The 25,727-nt window shown below is 50.3% G+C and overlaps 1 protein-coding gene and 1 long non-coding RNA gene across 9 annotated transcripts in view; one reads left to right on the top strand and one right to left on the bottom strand.

The window, feature by feature from the left end:
- LOC128124826 (uncharacterized) overlaps window positions 1–8,732 on the top strand; it is a 56,424-nt gene extending 47,692 nt beyond the window's left edge. For all 3 annotated transcript variants that reach the window (XR_008222987.1, XR_008222986.1, XR_008222988.1), the window contains one exon: window positions 4,141–8,732. This is a non-coding gene — a long non-coding RNA (uncharacterized LOC128124826). The remainder of the gene's footprint in view (window positions 1–4,140) is intronic.
- Chst8 (carbohydrate sulfotransferase 8) overlaps window positions 1–25,727 on the bottom strand; it is a 133,170-nt gene that overhangs the window by 25,564 nt on the left and 81,879 nt on the right. The window lies entirely within an intron of this gene.

Below are 25,727 nucleotides of genomic sequence, written 5' to 3'. Positions count from 1 at the left end.
CACCCTCACTGGGGAATTGCTGGGTTTGCTAAGGAAGTAAGAAATGATGCCCCAAGAGAGGAGAGAGATCCAGAAAACAGGCACGTCAGGAACTGTGAGAGTCGGACTTACTGGGGAGGGTGCTCAGTGGGAGAACAGACCGTGAAGCTGGCTATGGAAGAAAGATTTACAGAGGAGCACTCTCCTGGGAGACGGGCTTTAAGCATGTGGAACGGATCCCAGGAAAGATGCTACCAGGGTGGTTGTAAAAAGCATGAGGAAAGCAAGCCAGCAGCGATGATCCAACTGCTGTTACAGATGGCAGCCGAAGAGCAGAGGACTGCCAGAGATGACCTTTTCACATTGGGACATGCCGCAGACTGTGCTGAGTGTGTTTGTGGGAGACCTGGCAGTATCCTCCTTTTAGTGAAGTGCTAGCATCTAAGACAGGTTCAAGGATGAAAGTCAAAGATGCATTAGAGACTCGGATCCCTGACTGATGGGAAGGACAGGGTTCTGGAACAATCAAAGTCAAATGGTGATGCGTGGCCATGATATTCAAAGTGCACACTCATCCTAATGTCAGCCCCGGGGACTCGCCTACAGATGGGTAATAGAACATGGCATTTCCAAGGATAAGAGAGACAGGTAACCCACAGAGACGGTATTGTCAATATACACACCGAAAAGAAATCAAGGAGGGATGCCAGGAGCCAGAGAGCAGACCTCCTGATAAAAAGGCACAAGCCGTGTCCCAGATCCAGAACTCAGCTATCAAGAGAGAGAGAGAGACAGAGACAGAGAGACAGAGACAGAGAGAGACAGAGAGAGCAGATCCCCAACATCATGGAAATGCGCAGTGATGCCTCCCCAATCCCTCCCCAGGGACCTGCTGTCACATTTGGGGTACCTGTACACTGGAGAAAAGGGGACAGTCAATCATTCCTAGACTTTTGGTCCAAACTGAGATTTATACCTGGTTATTTGGCCCCTGGAAGCCCTTGGCTGAGCAGGTGATAAGTGGTCCCTGTCTGGCTCATGATGGACTCACGGTGGTCACTTCTCCTCTGTCCCTGGAGGTACAATCACAATGGATGTCTGTGATAACCAGCAGAGCCTCCATGCCCTTGGCCTGAGAGTACATCATAGTAGGGAATGTATGATAAAGGCTTAGAAAGTGATCCTTTGCATTTCATCTTTAAACATTTATTTATTATTTATTTATTTATTTATTTATTTATTTATTTATTTATTTATTTAGTGTAGACAGAAAACATTTCTAGAGTTCATTTTTTTGGTGTTTTGAGGCAGGGTCTGGCCTCCCTTCTTAGTTTCCCAGGTAGTAGATTACAGGCACGGGCCACCACACCTGCTCAGTTGTTATTGTTATTATTTTAATAAATCCCCTTTTGATATGGAGTCTCCCAAAGCTCAGGCTGGTCTCAAACTAACTATGTAGCTGAGGATGCCCTAGAACTCAATCCTTCTGCCTCTCCCTTCGGAGTGTTGGATTTCAGATGTGTACTGTCCAGTTTATGTGGAGCTGGGGATTGAACCCAGGGCTTTGTACATGACAGACAAGCATTGTACCCTCTGATCCACAGATCCAGCCCCTAGCCACCTCCTAATGAGCCCTCTCATCTGCAGAGTCCACTATTGCAGAAAGCCTAACACACCACAGGTAGGATGGTCACCAAGCCTATCTCAGGAGCTGGGGACAAGCAGAGTTGACTTAGGATCATGATTGGCAGCAGAAGGGGACATTCTGGCAGAGGTCAGAAACAAAATAACCGGTAAAGAGGCAATCCACCCCAGGCTTCGCAGTCACCACAGATCCCAAGGTCACAGCCCATCAACTGGAAGCTGGAGGCTGCTTTCAGGACCACCAACAGCTGCCCACGTAGCGTCTTCCAGCCCCACCTCCCCTTCAGGGTCTACCTGACCCCAGGTCCTTATCTCTGGCACAGCAGGCCTATGGAAGTGGAAGATATGAAGTCTGTCCTTCCTTTGGTCATTAAGCCTCAAGCCTCGACACTGTGGACAGTTCTTTGTGGTCCTATTTGTTCAGAAGCCAAGATGTCCATACATCATGCTGTGCAGTGCCAGTTCTGGGGGCTGATGTAAAAATAATTTTTCTCTAGGGATCTTCAGTCTCTAGTGAGGAAGACAGATGGATGGGCATGGGATAGACTCCAGGGGCCCTAGACTTATTCAAGTGGTGAATGTGTGTGTGTGTGTGTGTGTGTGTGTGTGTGTGTGTGTGAGAGAGAGAGAGAGAGAGACAGAGACAGAGACAGAGACAGAGAGACAGAGAGAGACTCCTTGCTGGGTTCTAGCCCCAGGTATATCAATCATTTGTGTATGGTTCTGATGAAATACCCACCACGAACAACTTAAAAGGAGGGCATGGTTTCAGAGGACTCAGCCCATGGTAAGTTGGCTCCCCACCTCTGAGCTGATGGTGGAGGGAGCCTGTGTAGTGGGGTGGTTCTTCCCCTCAGCAAGTGGAGGCCAAAGAAGAGACTAGATAAAGAGACCCGTCCTCAGAACCTGACCTCTTCCATCAAGGCCCCACTTTCTAAAGTCTCTAGTGTGTCACTATAGCGTCACCAGTTAGGAACCAGGTGTTCAGTGCAAGAGTTTGGGATGGATGCTTCGTATTTAAGAAACAGCACGAGGGGCCTGCCAGGTAGGGCCTGAAGAGGTCTTCTCGCCTGTAGGGACTGGGAACTTCTGCTAGGGAATCTCACGGCCCACAGTGAGGGGCGAGGGGTTCGAGGTTTGCCTGTGAGCAAGCCTGAGGTTTTCGACTCCAAGCTCTTAAGGGTTTCCGGAAGGTACCAGCCCAGGCTCATGCTCCCGTCTAATCCCAGGTTGACTAGCGGCCACCCCAGCGAACTGTTAGTGTGTGTCCTTGTGTGTGCAGATGCATGTGGAGGTCAGAGGTCAACCTTGTGTGTGGTTTGTCAGGAAGTCTGTCCACCTTGGTGGGATCCTTCCCTTCCTTCCTCTCTCTCTCTCTCTCTCTCTCTCTCTCTCTCTCTCTCTCTCTCTCTCTCTCTCTCTCTCTCTCCAGGGCGTCTTACTGGCTTGAAGCTCATTGAATAGACTAGGCTGGCCAGAGAGCTGCCTGTCTCCACCTCCCCAGGGCTGAGGTTACAAGTCCATGCCACTATGTCCAATATTTTTTAATGTGGGTTCCGGGGACCAAACTCATGTTCTCAGGCTTGTGTGGCAAGCACTTTGCCAGCTAAGTTAACACTCCAGACTAAAATACCTTATTTTACATATTTATTTATTTACTCTGTGTATGTGTGTGTGTGTGCGCGCGCGCGCGCGTGCACATGTGCCACAGCACACAGTGGCGGTCAAAGGGATAACCCATAGGACTCAGTCCCCTCCTGCCACGTGATTCCTGGGGATCATAGTGGGGCTTGTCTGATTCTTCACGATGCCCTTGTTTGCCAGCCAAGGCCCCCATCAGAGATCTCTTTGGAGAGACATCAGAGATGAGACATCACAGATGAGATTTTATTTTCACCTCACACCTGGCATCAGGGAATGTCAGAAGAACCAAGGTGATTCTTAAAAGTCGGTGAGCACATGTGAACGGGAGGGAATGTTCTGGGGTGCGTGGAATAAATTCTAAATTCCCATTCAACACAAAAGTTACACTCCCCAGCTCTCCCAGCCACCATTCAGAGCACCATCCAGGCCTCCTGCTGTGACTTGACCCACCTGAAGTTCAACAAAAGAACTCCAGGCACACAGGATAGAACCAGTGCAGAACGGGGTGAAGGAGCAGCAAACACTGGGTATCTGGGTCTGATCAGAGCCTCTGAGAAGCAAGATAAACAGTCACTCGGCCATGATGAGAGGAAAGGAGGGGGGGAGGGAAGGAGGGAGGGACGGAGAGGACTCTCGCATCTGTGATTTCCAGGGGATGACTGAAGTCCAGGTGGGGCTCTAGAGTCACGGTGAAGTGTGGTGAAGTGTCCTACGGTAAATACTCCATCAGAGCAGGGAGAGTCACTGGGGGCCAGAAGCGGCCAGGGAGATGGAGGGAGCAGGGAGAGGGAGAGGTGGGTTGCTTGGAACTAAAATGTGTCTCTAAATCTCCATGAACTTACATTTTTTTGCTCGCTCTACCTCATTCTGCAGATGGAAAAGAAGCGATGTGTGAAGGCAACCCCACAGTTTCTCATGGTCAGTGAGTTTCTGAAGGATGTAGAGGCTGGGGCTGATGCTGCCTGATTGCTGTGGACACAGTCCCTGCTGGGAAGCCCTTCTGGAAGTCCGAGGAAATGGGACCCCAGAGCCTTAAAGAATCGGGGTGATTTCCTCACTCCCCATCCTCTCTCTCCCCTCTAGCCAGGAAACAGTCTGTGCACTTGTTAAAGAACTCAGGCTCTGACTCCACAGAAGTCAAAAGAGAACTAATATCTATAGCAGAATAATAGCACCGGGGCTCCTCGCTGGATTCTGCTTCATTTAGAGTCAATTACTCTTTGCTTCTAAGAGGACCGTGGCTTTAAAGCGATATGAGAACACACTTAATCCTGCCCAACCTGGGGCCATCTGTTTTGTGGCATTTTGCCAAAATCCCAGGGAAGGGGGCTGTAAATGACAGCTGACTCCTGATTCCTTACATGCCTATATCTCTTCCATTTTCCTAATTAATGCAGAGATCAAATGCTGTGGAGAAACATCCAGGCAATCACTGACAGGGACTTCTAACCTGGCCAGTGTATGATCCCACACCCCCACAGTGAGCGGGGCATCACAGAAGCCCCCAGTCAGCTCCAGGAAGTTGGAAGCAGTCGGAGTCATGGTATATTTATTTAGCATGGAGCTCTAGCTTCATGTCACTTCCTCATCAAGAATAGGGAAAAGGGTAATTGGATTTAAATGTCAAGATGTTCCAAGTGTGGGGCGGAAGACACATATCTATTTTCTTGGCTACATCTTTTTCTTTGGTTTTATGGTAATGAAAACTGCAACCACTTGTTGCTGGAAGATGGGAGCAAATGCATTCGGACTTGAGGAAAGATGCTGACGTCACAGCCAGAGGGCAGGCTATCGGACGCGGAGGGCAAGTTACAAGAGACAGGGGGAGAGTGAGAAAGCTTGGCAAGAGACTCAGCTGGCCAGAGGACATTCTGGAGAGGGACCAATGAGAGTCCAAGGGGAGGGCTGGCTAGGGATCAACCCTGGGAAGATGGCCACACTTCAGAAAGGATGCATCAAGCTCCCCAAGAACAATTCTTTTCTGGGAACTCTGTCTTGTGGCTTTCTAAAAAAAATTATTATTATTTTAAACAATTTATTTTACTTTAAAATCATGGGTATATGTGTCTGTGTGTGGGAGTGCGCACATGAGTGCAGATACCCACGGAGGCCAGAAGAGGGTACTGGATCCCCTGGAGCTGGAGTTACAAGCTGTTCTGGGCCACTTGACCTGTGCTGGCCACTGAACTATGGTCCTCTGCAAGAGCAACCCATCCTCTACACTGCTGAGCCTTCATCTCTAGCCATTTTTATAAACAAGATTTTGAAAATGATATTAGGGAAGTGAAATACTCCCCACGGGCTCCTGTGTTTAAACACTTGCTCTCTAGTGGGTAGGGCTGTCTTGGAAAGTTGTGTCATCTTTGGGATTTGGGGGTATGTGGCTGCCGGAAGTGTGTATGGGTGTCACCAATGTTGGCTCCACTTCCAGTCTCACTTTCTCTCTTCCTGGTCTACTAGGATGCGCAGGGTGCCACTGTCATGGACCAAGCCATTCCAGCCCTCATGCCTTCCTTAGCATGATGGACTTAGGTCCCCTGAACCCTGAGCCAAAATAAACTTGTCCTCTCTCAAGTTGCTTCTGCCTCATTTTTTGGACACAGGATGAAAAGTTAATGTAAGGAGCTAACAGCATGAGAGGGGACCTGTGTCCATCTTTGTTTCAGCTGTAACCATGTCCCCTTCCAGTCACCAAGGCAGTCAATGTCTAGTGCTGAGGACAGTTCTGAATGCACATCTCAGTGGTCCCACACCCGGAGCGACAATGATGGCCCACACATTATTTCATGGGCTAAGTTCCAAAGTTTGGGGTCGGGAACTGGGGGAAGTAGCCAGGTTGCTACTTTCTGCAAGGATGGGACAAGAGTCTGGACTGGCCATTCTCAGCTGTCCCAAGTGGACAGTCACCTCACTTGGCCTGGTAGTTCTGCATACCACCTAAGTGCCTTAGGGGGAATCCTTTCTCAGTGAAAGTGAGGCTGTCATCCCACAGGAGGGCAGAGCAGCAAGGAATGAGTCATCGACTGTTACCAGAACCAGCCAGGAGCCTTTCTGAACAGCCACTGGAAGTACTATTCAGCTCTCTGCCATTCTGATAGGAGGGCTCAGGAATGAGGATCCTGTGTGATCCTGATGTGCAGCCATGGTGACCCTGGTGTGGTGGTCTGAAAGAGAATGACCCCCATAGGCTCATGTATTTCAATACTTGGTCCCCAGTTGGTGGAACTGTTTAGGAAGGATTAGGAGGTGTGTCCTTGTTGGAAGAGGTGAGTCACTGGGAGTGGGCCTTGAAGTTTCACAGGCGCACACCATTCCCAGTTAGCTCTGTCTGTCTCCTGCATGTGGATCAGGTGTGAGCTCTCAGCTACTGCTCCAGCGCCATGCCTGCCTGTCTGCTGCCATGCTCCCCTCCATGATGGCCAGATTCTAACCCTCTGGGATGGTGAACCCCCAAATTAAATATTTTCTTTTGTAAGTTGTCTTGCTCATAGTGGTTTTTGTTTGTTTTGTTTTGTTTTGTTTTTGCAGGAATAGAAAGTAATTAACACATCTGGTTAGACTCAGATTGCCTATCACTCATCAATATAGTTGATTAAGTGAGGTGAGGTGCTTAGGAGTTGGGGTACAATGGGAACTGTGCAGAACCAACAGTAAGTCTGGCATGCTCTACTCCTGGTTGGTTCTCCATGGCTGACTTCCCAAACTATGCCTGACCATGAAGTCTCCTCTCATCCCCTTGTCCTCCGGTGGTCCACATCTCAGCTCAGAAAAGACAACTGACATAAAGAAAACTAGTCGTTCAGCCCGGTAGTGGACGTTGGGGAACAGTCCAACCTCAGCGGATTCCAGGCAGTCTCCATTTGGGTGTTCTCTAAGGACAGAGGGCGTCTGGACTGTCTCTAGGCTTGGGGTCCGCAGCAGGGGAGCGATACAAGAGTGCTTGCAGCAGAGAGCTGGTGATGGACTTCTGGCCCACCTCCTGGCGTCTGTCTTGGTCACCACAAATTGTTGCCTTTGTTGGATTGTGGTCACCTTTGGCCTCTCTCGGCAGGGAGCAGTCAAGGACACTGCCATGTGGATGAATGGTATTGCAGAAAATAAGCATCCTTAATTAGAGACACGTGGAAGAGACACTCCACTCCATTACAGGCATTGATTAGGGGATTATCATTTTCTTGATTGGTCTGAGAATGTGTGTGTGCTCTGTGTGCAGCGAGGTGGGATGTCTTAGGTGGAGGCCTACCCTCTGCCTCCTCCCTCCCCATCCACACTCTCCAGCCCATTTGCGCTGTCTCCCTTCCAGCTCAGTTGCTCTGCCTGTGAGGTGTTCGAGGCCTTGTCTTCTGGAGGTGTCCATCATTCTCTGCTGTGAGCTAGGTCAGGCCTCCACGGGAGGAAGGCTATAGACAGGGACCTGTAGCTGCCCTGTCCCTTTCTCTTCCACCCCTTCACAGCCAAGCTGTTGGCAGGAACCGTCTAACGGCTGGGATTTTCTGATCCAAAGCCAGGCTTGGCACTGCAGCTTGCCAGGAAGCGCATGCCTTTAAAAGGATGTCTCTTCTTCTCTGGGCTGGGAACTTTCCTGCCTGGAGAGTTGTGATGGGCAAGAGGGGTTAGGGACAGTCTTCAGAACGTTAAAGCGCGTCTTCATGCACAGCAGACAGCGGGGGACGTGCTCCGCCTCAGCACCGAACAACTTCCCGTCAACCACATGGAAGAGCACTCCCGTGGGAGCTACAAGCCCGGCACCTGGGCAGTCATCACTCTCAGCCCCTCGTCTCCGTTCCTCTTGAGGTGCAGCGCTGTGTCGTGTCCTGTGGGTCCAAGCCACCGTCTTCTCACGCAGACAGGAGCCTGGCCTTGGAGAGTCAGTCCATCTGATTAGCAGCCGAGGCTCACAAATGTTTCCCTCTAAGCAGGCTGTAGTGTGACCTGAGGGTCCTGGATGGGGCTCCCAAACCTGAAGTGTGACCATCAGAGGGTGTTCGGGTTCTTAGTAACATGTTCTTTCGGCTCTGAGGCTGTGGCCATCTAGTGCATATGTCTGGTCCAGCTTTGCTTGCCTGTAACTCAGCACTCAAGAACGTGGAAGAAAAGGAGGCGGAAATGTGAGGGCTGGAGTACGGGAGGGCTGCTGTGAGACTTCTCTACGCGACACAGCGGCCACACTCGTGAATACACAGCAACTGTGGTCACCGCACAAGACTGGGCCCTTCAATATTTCATCAGGGGTGTGAGAGGGTCTCACGGGTACCCCCCTCCCTGAGAAGCTACTGGCCGTTAATGGTTGCTAGGAGGGGACGAGTCATGTATTCACTGGGGGCCTCTCTGTGCTTTAGTAAATAACTCTCTTTGCAAGTAAACCCTAATTAAACTCAGCAGGACACACACACTCTCACATCCACCCCCACACACTCACTCTCATACACACTCACACATACCCCCCCACATAGTCTCGCACCCACACACTCACACAACCCAACCCCTCACTCACACACCCAGCCCCCACACTCACACATATTCACACACACTCACACCCAACTCCCTACATACACACACACCCCCAACCTCCACACTCACTCATACACACAACCCCCACACTCGCACAGACCCCCCCACACCCAACCCCTCACACTCACACATGCACACACACATACTCACACAAATTCGGGAAGGGGGACTTGTTGGGAAGAAGAGGTTCATTGTGGGCGGGAGATGAATAAGACCAAAATACATTATATACGTGTATGGAATTGTCAATAATCAATACAAGTTGATTTTAGAAAAAGAGGAGTGTGAGGAGAGGGGAGGAAGACCTGAAAGCATAAATTACAAGTGGGATTCACAGAAGGAAGACACATAAGGAGTCTAGGAGTCCATCAGGTGGAAGCTGCAGTTCACAGCCGTGGACTGGCTTGGAGCAGTGATTTAGACAGTTCCAGCAGGCCGGGTGTCAAAGCCCCCCCCTCGGCATGTGGTGCTATTGGGAAGCTATGGGACCTTTAAGAGGCGGAGCTTAGTGGGAGAAAGCCAGGTTCTCTGGGGATGGACCTCCAGGAGGGTCTGTCGGACCCCAGTCTCCTCTTTCATTTTGCTTCCTGAGCAATGTGTTCAGCCACACACTGATACTCAGCCTCATCACAGGCACAGAAGCAACCGTTCTGAAAGCGACCATGGTCTGAAACCTTTTCTCATTATAAGTTGATTAGCTCTGATATTTTGCTACAGTCACGGGGAGCTGACTGACACACTTGGTAATGGGCTGTGGTACAATTAAGAACTTATCTGGACTTTGCCCCCGGGTTCCTGACAATATAGCTGCAAAAGCTCCTCTAATTCCCTGCCTGATGGAGTAACTCATTATGTAAATGAGGTCACCAACTATGGGGAACTCTTAGAGAGCCTCAAGACAGAGGCCAGTCACCAGAAATATCAACCACTTGAAATGGAGGGTGCCTGATATCTGAGGAGAGGATGGTGGTGACTGGGTCAATTATGGGGCCAATAAATCTGGACTATTCATAATTAAACAAAACCCATTTAAAACTCTGGAAAAGGGGAGCTGGAGAGATGGGTCAGTGGTTAAGGACACTGACTGCTCTTTGAGAGGACTCACATGGTGACTCACATCTGCCTGTAACTCCAGTTCCAAGGGATCTGACGCCCTCTTCTGGCCTCTGTGAGCACTGCAAACATGCAATACACATACATACATGCAGGCAAAACACCCATATACATAAAATAAAATAATAATTAAAAAAATTCTGGACAACAAGGTTCAGGAAAGCTTCCGGGTGAACAGGCTGATGTGCTGGGAGGATCATGAGTCTGGACTCCATGGGCAAAGGACAGGACAGCTTTCTGTTCAGGACTCAACTTGCTCTGCCCCAGGTGGATCCTTTCTATAAACTGTCGATGTCAGCCAGCACTCTCCTGAATTCTTCAGATCTTTCTAACAAATCCTGGACACGAAGTAGCCATACAAACTCCCTAGTCTGCATCAGCAGGGCGAACCTGGAGACCCCTCATGTGGATGGTGTCTGAAGAAAGGTCAGTCTTATGGAGGACTCTGTCCTTAACTTGTGGGGTCTGATGTTAACTTCAGGTGGCCAATGTCATGGTTTTATTGCAGCCCAGAGCAGCTGGGTGGCCCAGAACACGAGCTCAGCATGAGCCATGAGCTTCCAATGGAGAACAAAGATTCCTGATGTGAAGATTAGATAATAGGGCCTCCAAAGAAATGTCCTTGACCTCATCCTTACAGCAAGGGCAACTGTGAGCTGCGGGGGTGGGGATGGGGTGGGGGGGTGGGGGCTGGTTTTCAGGCTTTCAAAAGAGTCTGCTGTAGTGGATCCCAGTTCAGAACCTAACCCACAGGACAAGTGCATGCAGTGGCAGACCTGGCTGGGTGAAGGAGACACTCTGCTGTAGAGAGCCTCTCATTCCCACACCTCGGCCTCAACACCCACAAGGCTATGGCAGCCTCCCACGCTGTCTGTATAACCTGCAAGTGTGTATTAGTACTTCTCACATAGCTGTGACAAAATACCCCAAGAGAAGCAACTTAAGTTTGGAAAGGTTTTGTCTGGGCTCACAGTGACTCAGTATATTGAGGAAGGTGTGGGGGAGGACTCGGCAGCAGGAGTGAGCGCCAGAGACTATTCACAGCATGGTGGATCAGGAAACAGAAAGCTAGACCAGAATTTCAGGTGGCCTCTGCCACTCATGTGTCAAAACCATGCCAGACGTTGGTGGCCAAGGGTTCTAATACAAAAGCTAGTGAGGATGTTTCTCATTCAAACCATAACAGAGCAAACTAGAGAATCTAGGCCCACAACCCACCCCGAGTGCCTTTAGAGAACTTGAACCTTGTCTGTAAGTACCATACTCCAAAGTCTAACATGGAGCAATGACGCCTGACAGAGGAGAGAGGTCATGCATCTGCTTGTCCTCACACTGACTGTGGTCCTCACAGTCTCTTCTCTAATGCTCACTGTGCCATCTGAAGTAGGTTCTGTTACAGACGGGCCCCACTTAACAGTAGTTCATGGACGATTTTTTTTCCAAACAGGGTTTCTCTGTGTAGTTTTAGTGCCTGTATTGCTCTGTAGACCAGGCTGGCCTCCAACTCACAGAGATCCATCTGGCTCTGCCTCCTGAGTGCTGGGATTAAAGGCGTGCGCCACCACCGCCTGGCATCATGGACAATTTTTTAACTTCAAAATATTTATTATTTATTTTTAATCATATGAATGTACATGTGTCCCGTGTATATGCACGTGTGAGTACAGGACTCCTAGAGGCCAGAAGAGGACATCAAACCCCCTGGAACTGGAGTTACAGGAGGCTGTGGGCTGCCTGACATGAGCGTTAGGAACCAAACAGAGTCCCGTGCAATAGCAATGCCTGCTCCCAACTGCCGAGCCTTCTCTCCAGCCCCTTTCAACTTCATGAAGGAAAGGAAGCAATGGCTGTTCTATGAAGTTTGAACTACTTGTGCCGGGCAGTGGTAGCAACCTACAGATTTGGCCACATGGTCACTGAGGGGGCGTAAGTGGCCCTCCATGGCAGCTGTGCTCCTAAGCTAGCATGCTTGGTAGACTGGGGTGCACTGCACGTGACTGTAACTTAAGATTACTTCATATACCCAATGGGGTGTTATTCAGCCATAAAAAAATACCATGTAGCTTTTTAAAAATTGAATAGAACTGGGGGAAATTTTGGTAATACAAACTAAACTCAGACGAAAATCATGTTTTCTCTCATATGCAGAACCAAGGCACAAATATCTTAACATTTCAGAAAGCTGGAGATGAAGATGTACTAAATGTATCCAATAAGGTCATTCTCTCTCTCTCTCTCTCTCTCTCTCTCTCTCTCTCTCTCTCTCTCTCTCTCTCACACACACACACACACACACACACACACACACACACACACAAAACAAAACAAACAAACAAAAAAAAACTGAAGAAGAGCCAGAGATAGTTCAGTGGTTCAAAGCACAAGCTGCTCTTCAGAGGACCCAGATTTGGTTTCCAGCACCCACATGGATGCTCACAACCATCAACTCCAGTCCCAATGGATCTGACTCCCTCTCCCGGTCTCTGAGGGCACTGCATGCAAATGGCACACAGCCATACAGTCAAAACGCCAACACACAGAAAATACAAATAAATAAACCTCTTTTAAAAGATGAGAGGATTCTGATAGCATCAGATCTGCAGTAGCAACTCTGCGCTCCCTACAGCACTTGTTTCAGGGGGCAGACATCTTCTTGGGTCCCAGCCCTTGAAATCTGACTTCCTCCCCACCATCTCTGCCTGCTGGCTTTCAGGCGGACAGCAGACAGACTTGATCTGGCAGCAGCAGCACTCGGCGGCAGCAAGCCCTCACCTGGATGGGGGAAATGAAACCCACGAGCTGTCCTGGATCTGCAAGGCAGATGACTTTAGATTCTTTCCACTTGTGGTGGATTCTGGGTGACACAGCTTCATTGTAAGTTGAAGAGGATCTATGTCACCTGTGTGCCCTTTCCTGGGCACTATAGTCAGAAAAATCTCTCCCAACATCATCCTTGCTAAATCCCTCTGTTTCTTCACATGGCAGCCAGGGTAACCTCATCTGTTTGAGATGCCATCAAGAGGAAGGCTTTATTTCTCCCATGATGGCCCAACAGAGAAGGGAAAGAGAGGCCCAGCATTTTAGAGGACCTTCCAACATCCACCCAAAGGACCAAGCTTCTAGACCACGAGTCTGGGGGACACACTGGAGCCATATCCAGACCACAGCAGATGTGGTTGTAGAAAAGAAAAACAAAAAAACAAAACCAGCCATTCCCCAGGAAGCTAAAAGCCTCCTCCTCTCGGAGATAGGTGCCATCCTGAAGCAGCATCCATACCAATAAGGACTCGGGGAAGTTTAACTAGACAAGACTGTGTGTGTTATCTAGAGTCTGCCAAGACATCCTGGGTTGGTTGCATTTACCTGAAAGAGCAGCTAAAGATGAGTTAAAAATGTGAAATCTGTACTAGAAATAAAGAGTGTTCCATCTGCCCTGCCAGAACCCACATGAGCTGCTACAAGTGTGGCCATGAGCCTACCAGGAAGCTCAAGGCACTTGCTGGGGTCTCAAGGCTCTATTCATAACAACCCCATGTTGGCGTTCTGATTGTCCACAGCCTGCCCTTGGCTCAGTCATCCCATCTGGGTGGGCTGGAGGAGGAGAGTACCAAGCAGGTGGAGGCATGGCTCTCTCTCCATCCCAAAATAGTGCAGTCTGATTGAGTTTGGGGCTCAGCAAAGAGGAGAGTCCAGGAAAGATGGTCACCAGGAGGAAGGCACACAGGTTATACAAACAATAAAGCTGGAAGGTAGCCACCAGGAGGCTTCCCCAGGGAGCAGATCCACTTGGCACCTGGTCACGGCAATTACCGCTGAACTTTAAAACCTAACGCAGCAAAACCACAAATATTTAACATGTGCTTCTCCTCCCAGGGGGCCCAGAGGAAACAGGAGCAAATGGCCAGATTCACAACATGAACTCCCAAGTCTGTTGACAAAACGGAATAATAAAGAAGCAGGCCAATGGGAGCCACAGTGCTGCAGCAAGCTTCGAGGCCCAGCCTTTAGTGTCTTCTGGCTGCCACAGACTCCCGGCTTCTGGAAGCCCACTCTGGGACTCCATGGCACAAGCATGTGCCAACACTCATGTTACTCATCCACAGTCTGGTAAGGGCCAGAAGCACGTACATTCTGTACATGAACATGGGCAGTCATCTCTGTTCCCCGGTGGGCGTGGCCTGGCAGAGGGCACCATGGGAGCCTGGTCTAGCCTGCCATGTTAGCACAAGCCATGAGCCTGGTTTGGGACCGAGCAGATGGAGGACTTCTCGAAGGGGATGAGGTGCCTAGCTTCCCATGCCAGGAACACAGTCAGCCTACGGGCAGTGGTTTGAAGAACGCAGAGTATTGGGAGAAGATCCCAACAGTAGGGTGCATTCAGGGGACCATCAGTGGCTCCCTGTGGCTGTAGAGGGAGTAAAGGAAGGGATAGGGATGGATTCGACCCAGCTCCATCCTGATCCTACCTAGAAAGGATCTCTGGGGTCCAAAGGCTTGTTCCACCTCGAGGCTAATGCCTCACATTGAAAGGGCTCAGGGCCAGAGCCCAGTGTGCCCAGGCTTCAGGGCAGAACAAGGTCAACTTAGATCTCAGCTTCCCACCAAGAATGCAAGAAAGCCCCAGCTCCAGCAAGTGACCTTCATGCTCCATCCAGGCTGCTTCCCACTAGGCCAGAAGAGAAAGGACCACCTCCAGGGCAGAGCCCCGAGTGACTGCATCCTCAGGGCTCCCTGTGCTCAAACTGACTCAGCCTGGGCATCATCAACTTACGCCCCCATGAACAGATCCTGGACCAGCCCCTCTGGCCTGAGCCTTCCCAAAGCATCCATCATAACCAGACAAGAGGGCACAGGGAAGCAATGCCAGGACCAGAGGTGAGACTGAACACTGCAGCCCCACCCTCCCGGCCCACCTCTTGTCACCTCTGAGTTGAGATCCCCAGAGTTTGGTTTGGGAGACTCCTCCTAGAGGAGGTCCTGGGGAGTCAAGGGAGAAATGAAATCATCCTCTTACTGACATCTGGAATAGATAATGACAAGGAAACAGGGGCTCCCTGGGCTCCCCCACAGTGACACAGCTGGGACCCTGGGCCACACCAGTGACCAACACACACACACACACACACACACACACACACACACACACACACACACGAGAGAGAGAGAGAGACAGACAGAGATAGAGACAGAGAGACAGAGACAGAGAGAGACAGAGAGACAGAGCAAGGGATTTGGAGATAAGGCCTCACTGTGTGGTCCAGGCTAGCCCCCACCTTCCCAGTGCTGGGCTTACAGGTATGTGTTACCACATTACATACATAAAACCACTGTGTTTTTAGTTTTTTGCCTTTGCAAATTTCATTACTTGGAATTTCAAATTTGAAGGATGAGAACTTTTGGCTCAGCCCATATTGAAAGAGTCCTCAACAGTTGTGTGTGGGCAGACTCAGGTACAGAGTAACCAAGAAGCTGTGTGTGTGTGTGTGTGTGTGTGTGTGTGTGTGTGTGTGTGTGTGTGTGTGTGTGAGATGTCAGCCAGAAACAAAAGGGAGGCAGAGGCCCTTCTTATTCCTGATCAGCCCCGAAGCCTTGGAGACTTGGTTGGGTTCCACCAGCACACACAGTGAGCCTCCTCTCCCCCACAAACCACACACTGCAGGCACACACCTTCATGACAATACCTTCCCATGCACCCCCATGTGTAACCAGAGCCTAGCGGCTCTCCCAATGGGGGCTGTGCCCTGCACATACTCTCTGGAGCACTGAAAACCACCATGTCTTGCAGTTCCCATCATGCCTTGAGGCCCTTCTCCAGGGACCTGGAAGGCAGAGGCGGCAAGAACCCTTGCTTCTCTGCACCTGGCCTCTAACTGGGATATGCTCAGGAGACAACTGCAGAAAGGGCCAGCTCCCCAGCCCCGCCTCTGCCCGTACCCCCAAAGCAGGCCCATCTGTGCCACCTGGCTTGGTAGTCTTACACCCTCGACCTGTAGCAGGTCTTCGTGGCCGAGCCTACCCTGCCCTGGATCTCCAGGGACCGGGAGAGAAAAGTGAGGTGGGGAAGGAGAAAGAGCAGGAGTCAGGGCTCAGATGATCTGTCTGGGTTCGACCTCTGCCTGGCTTTGGAACTGCCCCTGGCAGGGTGAAGCCCACCCACCAGCAGCAGCCAGACTTGCAGCGGCACGCTGTGGGGGAAGGGCGTCCTGGAGGCTGCCGCTGCCGCGGCGCACATTTTAAGGTGTCTTCAATTATTCATGGGGATTTGGAAGAGCTGTCTGCCTGCCTGGAGCAGCCTTGCAGTCACACTTTGCAGGATGGGAGCGCGCTGCTCCTCTGTCTGTGCCTCATGGGGGACACAGGTGTCCTCTTCTGGGAAAACGGAGCCACTGGGAAAGCATGGCCCCCTCCCATGCTCTACCTGGCCCCAGGTGTGTGTGAGGGGGTGGTGGCTGGCTGTCTCCTATCTCCTTAGTATCTTCTCTGTCATCTGAGTGTGCACAGGATTAAGGGTCAGGGCACAGCTACAGCCCCAGGGCAGCATCTGTCAGGAAGAGGCATGCCCAACATGGAGCAGGTGGACTGGATTTGGCCAGAGTCTAAGAAGGGTCTGGATTCCTAGAGCCAGCCAGCAAAGTCTGGCCAAGAAGGCTGCAGCCTGAGGCTAGAGTAGTTTGCCTCACCCACACATGGCTGCTGCCAGCATCCATATGGAGTTGGGGGCACCCAGCTCCAGGCACAGTGCCCAGGAAAGCAAGCACAACACCAGGGAGGGAGGGACCCACCTCCTGCTTCTGTTCCTGGCTTCCCCACCTCCATGCATATCAGCACTTACTTCCTCAAGACCCCTACCATCTGAGCTAGGTGGCACCACACACTAGGAAGGACATAGGATGCCGGATCCAGCTGGGCCAACTTGCTATGTTGGTCTATGTCCATGTCCAAGGATTTGGATCAAATATGCTCCTATGGGTGAGACTTGGGGAAGCCTTGGAAATGCCAGGGCCACCCCTTAGGAAAAGGACACTTGGGTTTGAGGCAGTCAAGTTCTGGTGACACTGAGATGGCACCTGAATGTGGCTGTCCTTGATGCTGTCCCTTGTAAAGAAATGCTCCCATCCAACCCAGGTCCTCCCGGCTCAGGCCACCTACTTTCTCCAGCAGAAAGGACAGCAGGTTGCAGGACCATCCCCCCTCCCCCCCGCCCCAAGTGTGTGCCCAGGTGAGAGCGACAGGGAGATGTCCCAGGTTAGGCCCCCGCAGGCTGCTACAGTGTCTGGCACACAGTCATATCAGATGACAAACCCAGGTCTCCTACAAGCACACACCACTCCCAGCAAACAGATAGGTTCTTCTCCAAGCTTGCGCGTGTGCCATTCTCAAGGAAACATTCGGATGAGCACACATGAACACAAAAGGGATCATGGCATGCTCCAAAGGCCAAGCATTCAGCCTCCAAAAGAGAGTGTGTGTGTGCACACACGCGCGCACACACTCAGACACAGAGATCTGCTCACATTTGCAGACGCTGAGCCCCCACAGTCACTTCAGGATCATGTGTAGGAAATGTGAGTTAGCTCAGCACCCTGGGCTTGGCAGGGGAGTGTGACTGAGAAAACTCTGCTGGTGCCTTCTGGGAGCAGAGCCACGCTGGCATTCGGCAGGGTGAACACCAGGTGAAAAATGATGAGCTGTCACTCAGGGCTTGATGGATGAAGCCCTCCCTCTTCCTCTCGCTCTTGGCAAAAGGCTGACGCATTATTGATCCACTTAGTGTATTCAGATCAGCAGCCGCATACAGGCTGAGCCATGATTAGCTCAAGAACAGGGATGCAGGGGTGGGCTACGGTGGGTGAGGGCTGCAGGGGTCCTTGTACCAGGTCACCCCAGCCCCTGAAGGCCTGGCTGAGCTGGGAGTTACTTAGGCTCGGATGTCCAGTACTTGTTTCTTCTGGAAACTTCGTGTCCCATCAGGTCCCTTCTGGGATCATGGTGCCAATCATGAATCCTCAGGTCCAGTTGAAGAGGGAGGGGTAATATGAAGGAACAAGAAGAGCAGGGCAGAGGTAGAGGCAACCTGATAGATAACAAGACCCCAGGAGCACCGGGATAAGAGCCACAGGAGACCATCAGATCTGGAAATGCTAAGCTCCCCCTGCTTCCCAGGAGAAACTGGTCCACACAAGGGACAATGGCTTAAGTCTAATAAATCTTTGCAGAACTTCTCCTAATTTATTCCTTATACTATCTACACCCACCCACCCATCCATCTATCCGCTTACTCACCTATTCCCACTCATCCATCCACACTACATCCATCTGTCCATCCTCCCACCCATCTACGCATCCATCCATTCACCTACCCATCCATCTACCTATCCGTTTGCCCATCCATCCATCCACTTGTCATCCACACTCCATCCATCCGTTCACTTACCCATTCACCCATCCACCCACTCACCTATTCACCTACTCCACATCTATCTAACTGTCCTCTCACCCATCTATCTATCCACACATTCATCCACCCATCTGCTCACTCACTCATTCATCTACTCATCCATCCACACTACACCCATCCAGCTATGGATCCATCCATCCATCCATCCATCCGTCCGTCCGTCCGTCCATCCATCCATCCATCCATCCACCCACCTATCCACCTAGTAACCTACCCACCATCCATCTCTCCACTCGTCCACCAATCCATCCTTCTGTCTGCTCAACAAACATTTATGTATCACCTGTCATATGCTGGGCCCTGAACTCATTATGGTGATAGGGACGGGAAGGAAGCCTGGAGTGAAATGACCGAAGAGACATTTGTCCCAGGAACAAATGGCCAAAGTCAGAGGACAGGGCAACAAAAATGTCATGAGCTGGCTCAGGGCGCCCTCTGCTGGCACTAAGGCAAACACACACACCGGACACATCGCTGGCTGTATGAACATTATAACTGGGCTTTACCCCAACCTCAGAAAGGGTGTCCAGAGACTGATAGTCTTCCCATTGAACCCTGTCATTTCCCACAAAGGTTCAAGGATCAACTTGCCTTGAACCTGGGCATGGTTACAGGTGCAGCAGGTGTCTCTGATCAGACCACACCCATCCAAGGTGGAAGAGACAGGGCACCAGTCCTCAATGGGTCCCAGATGGGCCGGTGTCAGCAGCCACCCAGATCTGAGTCATGACAGAGGCCTCTCAGACCCTGGCCCCAGGTCCCCGGCTCTGCTGTCTACCACAGTAGGGAGGGAACTGAGGGGTAAGGCAGAGAAGCCCGATGCCTCAGTATTACTTGCCTTGGTCTGTCTTGCTTCTGTCTTTGTATTTTTCTGACTTTGCCATTGGGATTGTGGCTGGGCAGTTCTCTGCTAGTCAGTAGAAGCCAACAGACACTGTATGTGACATGTCTACATGTGTATTTGTAGATATATAGTACACTGTGCATGTATATATGCACTGTGTGTGGATGGTAAGTATGCATGCATGGTCTATACGTGTGTCACATGTATGGCACAATGTATAATAGGTATATATTGCATAATATATATGTGTGCTGTGTATGTGTGCTGTGTGTGCATATATAATGTCTGCTGTGTATGGATGGCATGTACATATGTGTGCAATGTATAGTGTATCTGTATTTGTGGGAATGAATGGTGTGTGTAGTATGTACATATATGTAGTATGTATACATGTATTCATTGTGTGTAGGTGATGTGTGTGGTGTATATGTATTTGTGCAGTATGTAATGTATGGTGCATTTGTGTGGTGTGTGTGTATTTGTGGACTGTGTGTATATGGGTACTATATATGCATGTGCTGTGTATGTGTGTGGTGTATGCACGTATGGTGTGATTCTGTATGCCATGAATGGGCAGTGTGTGCATGATCAGGCCCAGACCATCCTTCTAGTTCCTCCTCTGGGCACTAGAAACTTCCTGTGCCCTCCTGCCTCTTCTGATGGACAGGGGGTTCTCTGGTAGGGAGGGTTTGGCTGAAGAGTTTCAGGGGTTCACAGGGGTGGCTGCCATGATTTCCACATGTGATAGCAGAATAGTGATATGTGGTAGCTATCACAGTGGTAGCAGAATCATTCATGATAAGAATGACTATCATGCTCACATGGGGAGTTGAACCGGGGGTCTCCTTTGTGGCCTGGGTATCCCCCCATTCTCATATAGCAACCAATGGAATGACGTGTGGCCATCATGGTGGCACTGTCACAAGACAGGACATCTAGCTGCTCGGACACTGGAGCAGCACACAGGAGACTGTCACACAGTCCACTGAGTGGGAACTCCAGGCTTGTTGGGACCCCTTTCCCTTGGCAGCCACAGCAAGTTGTTCCAGACCCATCCCGCCGAATGAGGCTAACCCACTCTCGCCCATCCTGCTGACAAGGCTCATCCGCTCTTGATCATCCTCCCAGAGTCCGAAGCAGCTCTTCAGGCTTGACAAGTCTGGGGCTGGGCACCTTGGTGTCCTCTGCCTTCTGCCATCCTCAATCACTGCAGGCAGGTGACCCCCGCCCCCCAGTCCTGTTTCTTAGAATCCTGTTACATTCCTGGGCTTGTCATCCAGTACAAGGAATAGCTAGCTCATTGAGCCTCATGAAAATTCCCTGTTCTTGGAGTTGTGGGCACTGTATCCCCTCCTGCCCTCCCCCAACACTTTCGTTTTTCTGGGGCAGCCCAGGCTGACTTTGAACTTGTTATGTAGCTCAGGCCGGCCTCTCCACCCTCCACCCTCAGGCTCTGGAGTGCGGCATGACAAACATGTGCCACCATGCCTGGTTGTTAAGCTCTCTCCAAAGCACTTCTCTCTCACTCTTCCTAGGGAACAATTGTCAGGGAGCTCCAGCCACTGGAGCAGGAGCCTCAAGAGGGGTGGATCCTTAGACACAATGCACACTTCCCTAGCAAGAGCCCCAAAGCCTTGGAAGAGAGAGAGAGAGAAAGGAAGTCTGGAGGAGTACCAGCATACGTCATCTTGCCTTAGCCAGCAGACCCTTCTGTTGTCTCATGGGTGCCCCGTACCTCACGGACAGGTGGCTTGATGGACAAGACTCAACCCCACCTGGCATCCCCTTCTGGCCTGGGGACAATCCTGTCATATGCCTCCAAGAATCAGGGGTTCTCCACCTGACCCATTCCCAGCTGACAAAAGGAATTGTCTTATATCAGGGAAAGTGTAAACGGCTTTTAAAAATATTTATCACCGTCAGTCACAGTTTGGAAAACACGTTCATTTGGGAGGTGCCAGACACTGCCTGCCTGCCTGGTCCCCACTGTAGAAAGCCACACCTATGACGTCATTGGTGGGAATGCGGAGAGGAGGAGACTGGGCTTGCTGGGGAGCTTGAGGCTGAGGAGCTGGGGTTTGGGAGGGTGAAGCCATAGAGTCCTAGGTAAATAGACATCCAGCTAAGTGCAGAAGAGCAGGCACCCTGCAGAGCAAGAACTGTGGGTGGGTTGCCCCTGGGATTCAGGAGCCACAGAGAAGTGCCCAAGCCCTGACCAGCTCCCGTCTCCTCCACTCCCAAGAGCTGGTGGCTGGCCTGGGTGGGCCGGCTTCCTCACCCTCCTCTGCAGCCTGCAGCTTTTACCTCTTTTTGAGAAGGCTTCTGGGTAAACACAGAGGACTGAACATATACATTTATCTCAGCTTCTCTCTAAGATCACAGCAAAGAGTAAAACAGATAGCAGCCCACGGTGACAAACAGCAGTAGTGGAGACAGCAGCAGATGACAGATTCCAACACGTTTCCGGAAAGCGGAAAGAGGATCAAGGGTGGTGACAGCTTCCACGGGTGAAAGGGACACGCTGGTCGAGCCTGTGGCTGTGTGTGGACACAGATTAAACAAGCAGAGTACAGGGAGGCGGACTTGGAAGCAGCAGGGTAGGGAGCTGGCGGGAAGGACGGCTGGGCTTGAAGCTCTGGGCCGTTTCCCCCTCTCACCTGGCCAGATCTGCCTCCGAAGGACCTACAGAAGACAAGCAGACTCCAGGTTGGGATGGGGGTGTGTGTGTGTGTGCACTGAAATCAGAGCATTAACTAGAAGCCTTCAGATGGAACAATCAGAACCCCAGGCTCCTCCCTAGCATTTACACACGGAGGCCTTTCCCAAGGCTGGGGATTGTAAACTTGCTACGGACTCAGTTATGTGCTCCCCTTAACTCACTGCGTCCTAACCCCCCAGACCTGACACAGCAACTGTATTTGAAGATAGGCCTTTAAAGAGATTAGTTAAGACGGAGCCGTGAGAGCGGGTCCCATAGGGCTGATGTCTGTAGAAGGAAAAGATAAGCTTTAGACACACAGGAAAGACCAGGTAAAGACATTGCGAGGAGCTGGAGAGATGACTCAGCGGTTAAGAGCACGCATTGCTCTTTCAGAGAACCCAGGTTTTATTCCAGCACCCATGTTGGTGGCTCACAACCATATGCAACTCCAGATCTAGACACCTCTGGCTCTGGGGGGTACCTGCACTCAAGTACATGCACCCACAGACAGACAGAAACACACACACACACACACACACACACACACACACACACACACACACACGACGAGAGAAAGAGAGAGAGAGAGAGAGAGAGAGAGAGAGAGAGAGAGAGAGAGAGAGAGAGAAGAGAGAGAGAGAGAGGAGGGGGGAGAGAGAGAGAGAGGGAGGAGGGGGGGAAGAGAGACAGACAGACAGACAGAAAGGCACAAGAATAAGGTGGTACCTACAAGCCAAAGAGAGAGCCTCAGAAGAAAACAGCCCAGCTAACACCTTGACCCAGGACTTCCAGAATCCAGTACTGTTAAAGTCACCTGGTCCCTGGTGCTTTTGTTACAGCAGCTGTAGCTAATTAATACGCTTTCTTGGAACTCTCCAGCAAGATGGCAGGCTCCTCACATCAATACCTTGAGTTAAGGACTTGCTTCCCCCCTACGTTACATAAGGCATTTGGAGCTCTACTCATGACTATGAAAGGGTCACTAAGGGTCACCAAACATCTGGAAAATCTCAACTATAACAGTAATCAGAAGGGGTAAACAGAGTAAGATGAGTGGCAGGAAATAGAAATAATTGATGCTGTAGTAAGAAAAAAAAAAAAACCAAACTTAATGTAAATCATTAAAGAGGTGGAAGCTGGAGGATTACAAGTTCAAAACCAGCCTGGGCTATATACTGGGAACGCTTTAGGACAAAACAAAATGGTATGGATTTACAATAAACACCACACAGATTCGGAAGGAAACTACAGTCTACATATGCCGATTAGAAAGAGGTCCACCATGTAGTTCAAGCCAACAGAAATCTAAGGACAGTTTATGGAGTGTGATTTGTTTAAGACAGTGACAACCACATAGGAAAAGCCTCGGCGCTGGGGACATGGCTGGGCAGTTACGAGTGCTTGCTGTTCTTATAGAGAACCTGAGTTTGGTTCCCAGCACCCACACGATGCAGCTCACAATTGTCTGTAACTCCAACTCCAGGAGATCTGATACCTCTGGCCTTTGCAGACGCCTGTATTCACATGTACATACCTACCCCCAGACACATAATTAAAAATAATAAAAATAAGTCTTAAAAAGAAGGGTCTGCAGAGAAAAGCCCACATAATTATAATGTTTGCACCTTAAGATTATTTTCCACCCATGTGCTAGGGAAAGGCTCTATGGACTTCCTGGATCCCAAGATTACCCAGGTGCCTCCGGACCCACAGAGAATTATTCCTGGTTGGTCTGCAGGAACTTGCGCACTTACTAAAGAAGCTAGAAGGAGGCAAGGCACACAGCAGGCGCTCAATGATACGGTGGACGGATGGGAAGAAGACAGACAAATACATGAGAGATGGATGGGTCTGGGCTTGACGGATGGATGGTAGGGGGTTGGGGGGTGCATAACAGATAAGTGGTGGGACAGAGGCAGCTAAACCACCAGGGAAGTGAAGGTCACCCTGAGCGTTGTCTGCCTGCCGATGATCTGCACACTTCACGGCTCCTATCACCTTCTGCCTGAGCAGTCACTGATGCCCCGAGAAGAAGTTTAACCTGTTGAGTTGCCAAGGCAACAAGGAGCATGCTGGAATGCAGAGCTGACAGTCCCAGAGAAGTCTTGTCTTCTATTTGCTAAATTATAGTCCATCCACTCTCCCTTGAGGCCTGATCCTATCATTGCAAAAGCTGACCACAAGTCAGTGCGTTCTTTCCTGACCCCGTCTCTCGGGGGAAACTGCTGCAGCCTCGGCAAGAGCTGCCTGTTGCCCACAAATAGTTACCAACTCCAGCAGTGGCTGAGATCACGTTGGAGACAGCAGGATGAGGCAGGTGATACCACAGCTAGAGAGTGCGTTAGGCACCCCACAACTATGACCTTGACCAGACAGCAGTCTAAGAAGGGAAGTGTGAAAATGACTTGCTCACGGGCAGGGATGGAGCTCTCCACTGTCCAGGAGGGGATGGCTCAGAGGGCAACAGGGAAGAACACCATGGATGGACACACGCATGTATGTGTGCATAATGGATGGATGGGTGGATGATGGATGGATGGTTAAGTTCAGGTCCAGTGTCCTAGAAAAGTCACTGAGGGAAGAAGTGAAGGAAGAAAAAGTAACCATGGCTTGAACCAGATTACTGGAGGAAGAAGGGGCCTGAGCAATAGGACAGCCACACTGAAAAAGATGAAGTCAGGGTCCAGTATGATGGTTCACTGGGTAAAGGGGCTTGCTGTCAAGCTCGATGACCTGAGTTTGATGCCCAGAATCCATATGGTGGAAGAAGAGAACTGACTCCTATATTGTCATCTGACCTGTACACACGTGCTGTGGTATGTGCTGTGGTGTGTGCGTGCATGCGTGCGCGCGCGCGTGTGTGTGTGTGTGTGTGTGTGTGCATAAATAAATAGATGTAACTTAAAAAGAAAAAGATGAAGTCAGGCCATTTGTTCACATGAAACACACACACAAATAACTCAAAATAGACCACAAAGATACACAAAAAATTTATAAAATTTTTGGAAGAACATTTAATTGAATATTTTTGACCTTAGGCTAGGCAAGGATGTCATGGACACAGCACCAAAACCATGATCTATAAAAGAATCGCACTTCTTATTTTTTTTTTTTTTTGGTTTTTTGAGACAGGGTTTCTCTGTGTAGTTTTGAAGCCTGTCCTGGATCGATCTCCCTCTGTAGCCCAGGCTGGCCTCGAACTCACAGAGATCCGCCTGGCTCTGCCTCCCAAGTGCTGGGATTAAAGGCGTGAGCCACCACTGCCTGGCTGAATGCACTTCTTCAAATAAAAAATTTTTGGATTTCAAAAGATGCCAGTAAGAAATCACAAGGATGAGCTGCAGAAGAATGATCATTTGCAGACCTAACAATACAGGCCCGTGGAAACAAAGAACTACAACTCAATAAAAAGACAATCCATTTTTTGCATGAGTGTAAGACTGTATTTTGCTAAAGAAGATATTCAGATGGCAATAAACACAAGCAAATTCACCCGATAACATTAGTCATTACAGAAGTGCAAATTATGACTGAAATGTCTCCTGACTTCACACTGACTGGCATGGCTGTGATTTAAAAGGCAGATCATATCAAGTGCTGATGAAAATGTGGAGACACTGGGCCGCGTCCATCACTTGTGGAGTCATTTGGGAAGATTACATTTCTGTAGGCAAGTGTGTAGTGCACTTTCTTGACTGATGATTGATATGAGAGAGTCCAGCCCACTGAGGGTGGGGCCACCCCTGGGCAGGTGGCCTTGGGTTCTATAAGAAGACCATTTGAGCAAACCATGGGGAACAAGCCAGTAAGCAGCACCCCTCCGTGGCCTCTGC

The sequence above is a fragment of the Peromyscus californicus genome, unplaced genomic scaffold (genome assembly GCF_007827085.1).
Source record: "Peromyscus californicus insignis strain IS unplaced genomic scaffold, ASM782708v3 Scaffold_4__1_contigs__length_199733344, whole genome shotgun sequence".
Classification (NCBI taxonomy): domain Eukaryota; kingdom Metazoa; phylum Chordata; class Mammalia; order Rodentia; family Cricetidae; genus Peromyscus; species Peromyscus californicus.
The sequence above is the reverse complement of the archived record's forward strand: the minus strand, read 5'-3'. Positions and strand labels throughout refer to the sequence as shown.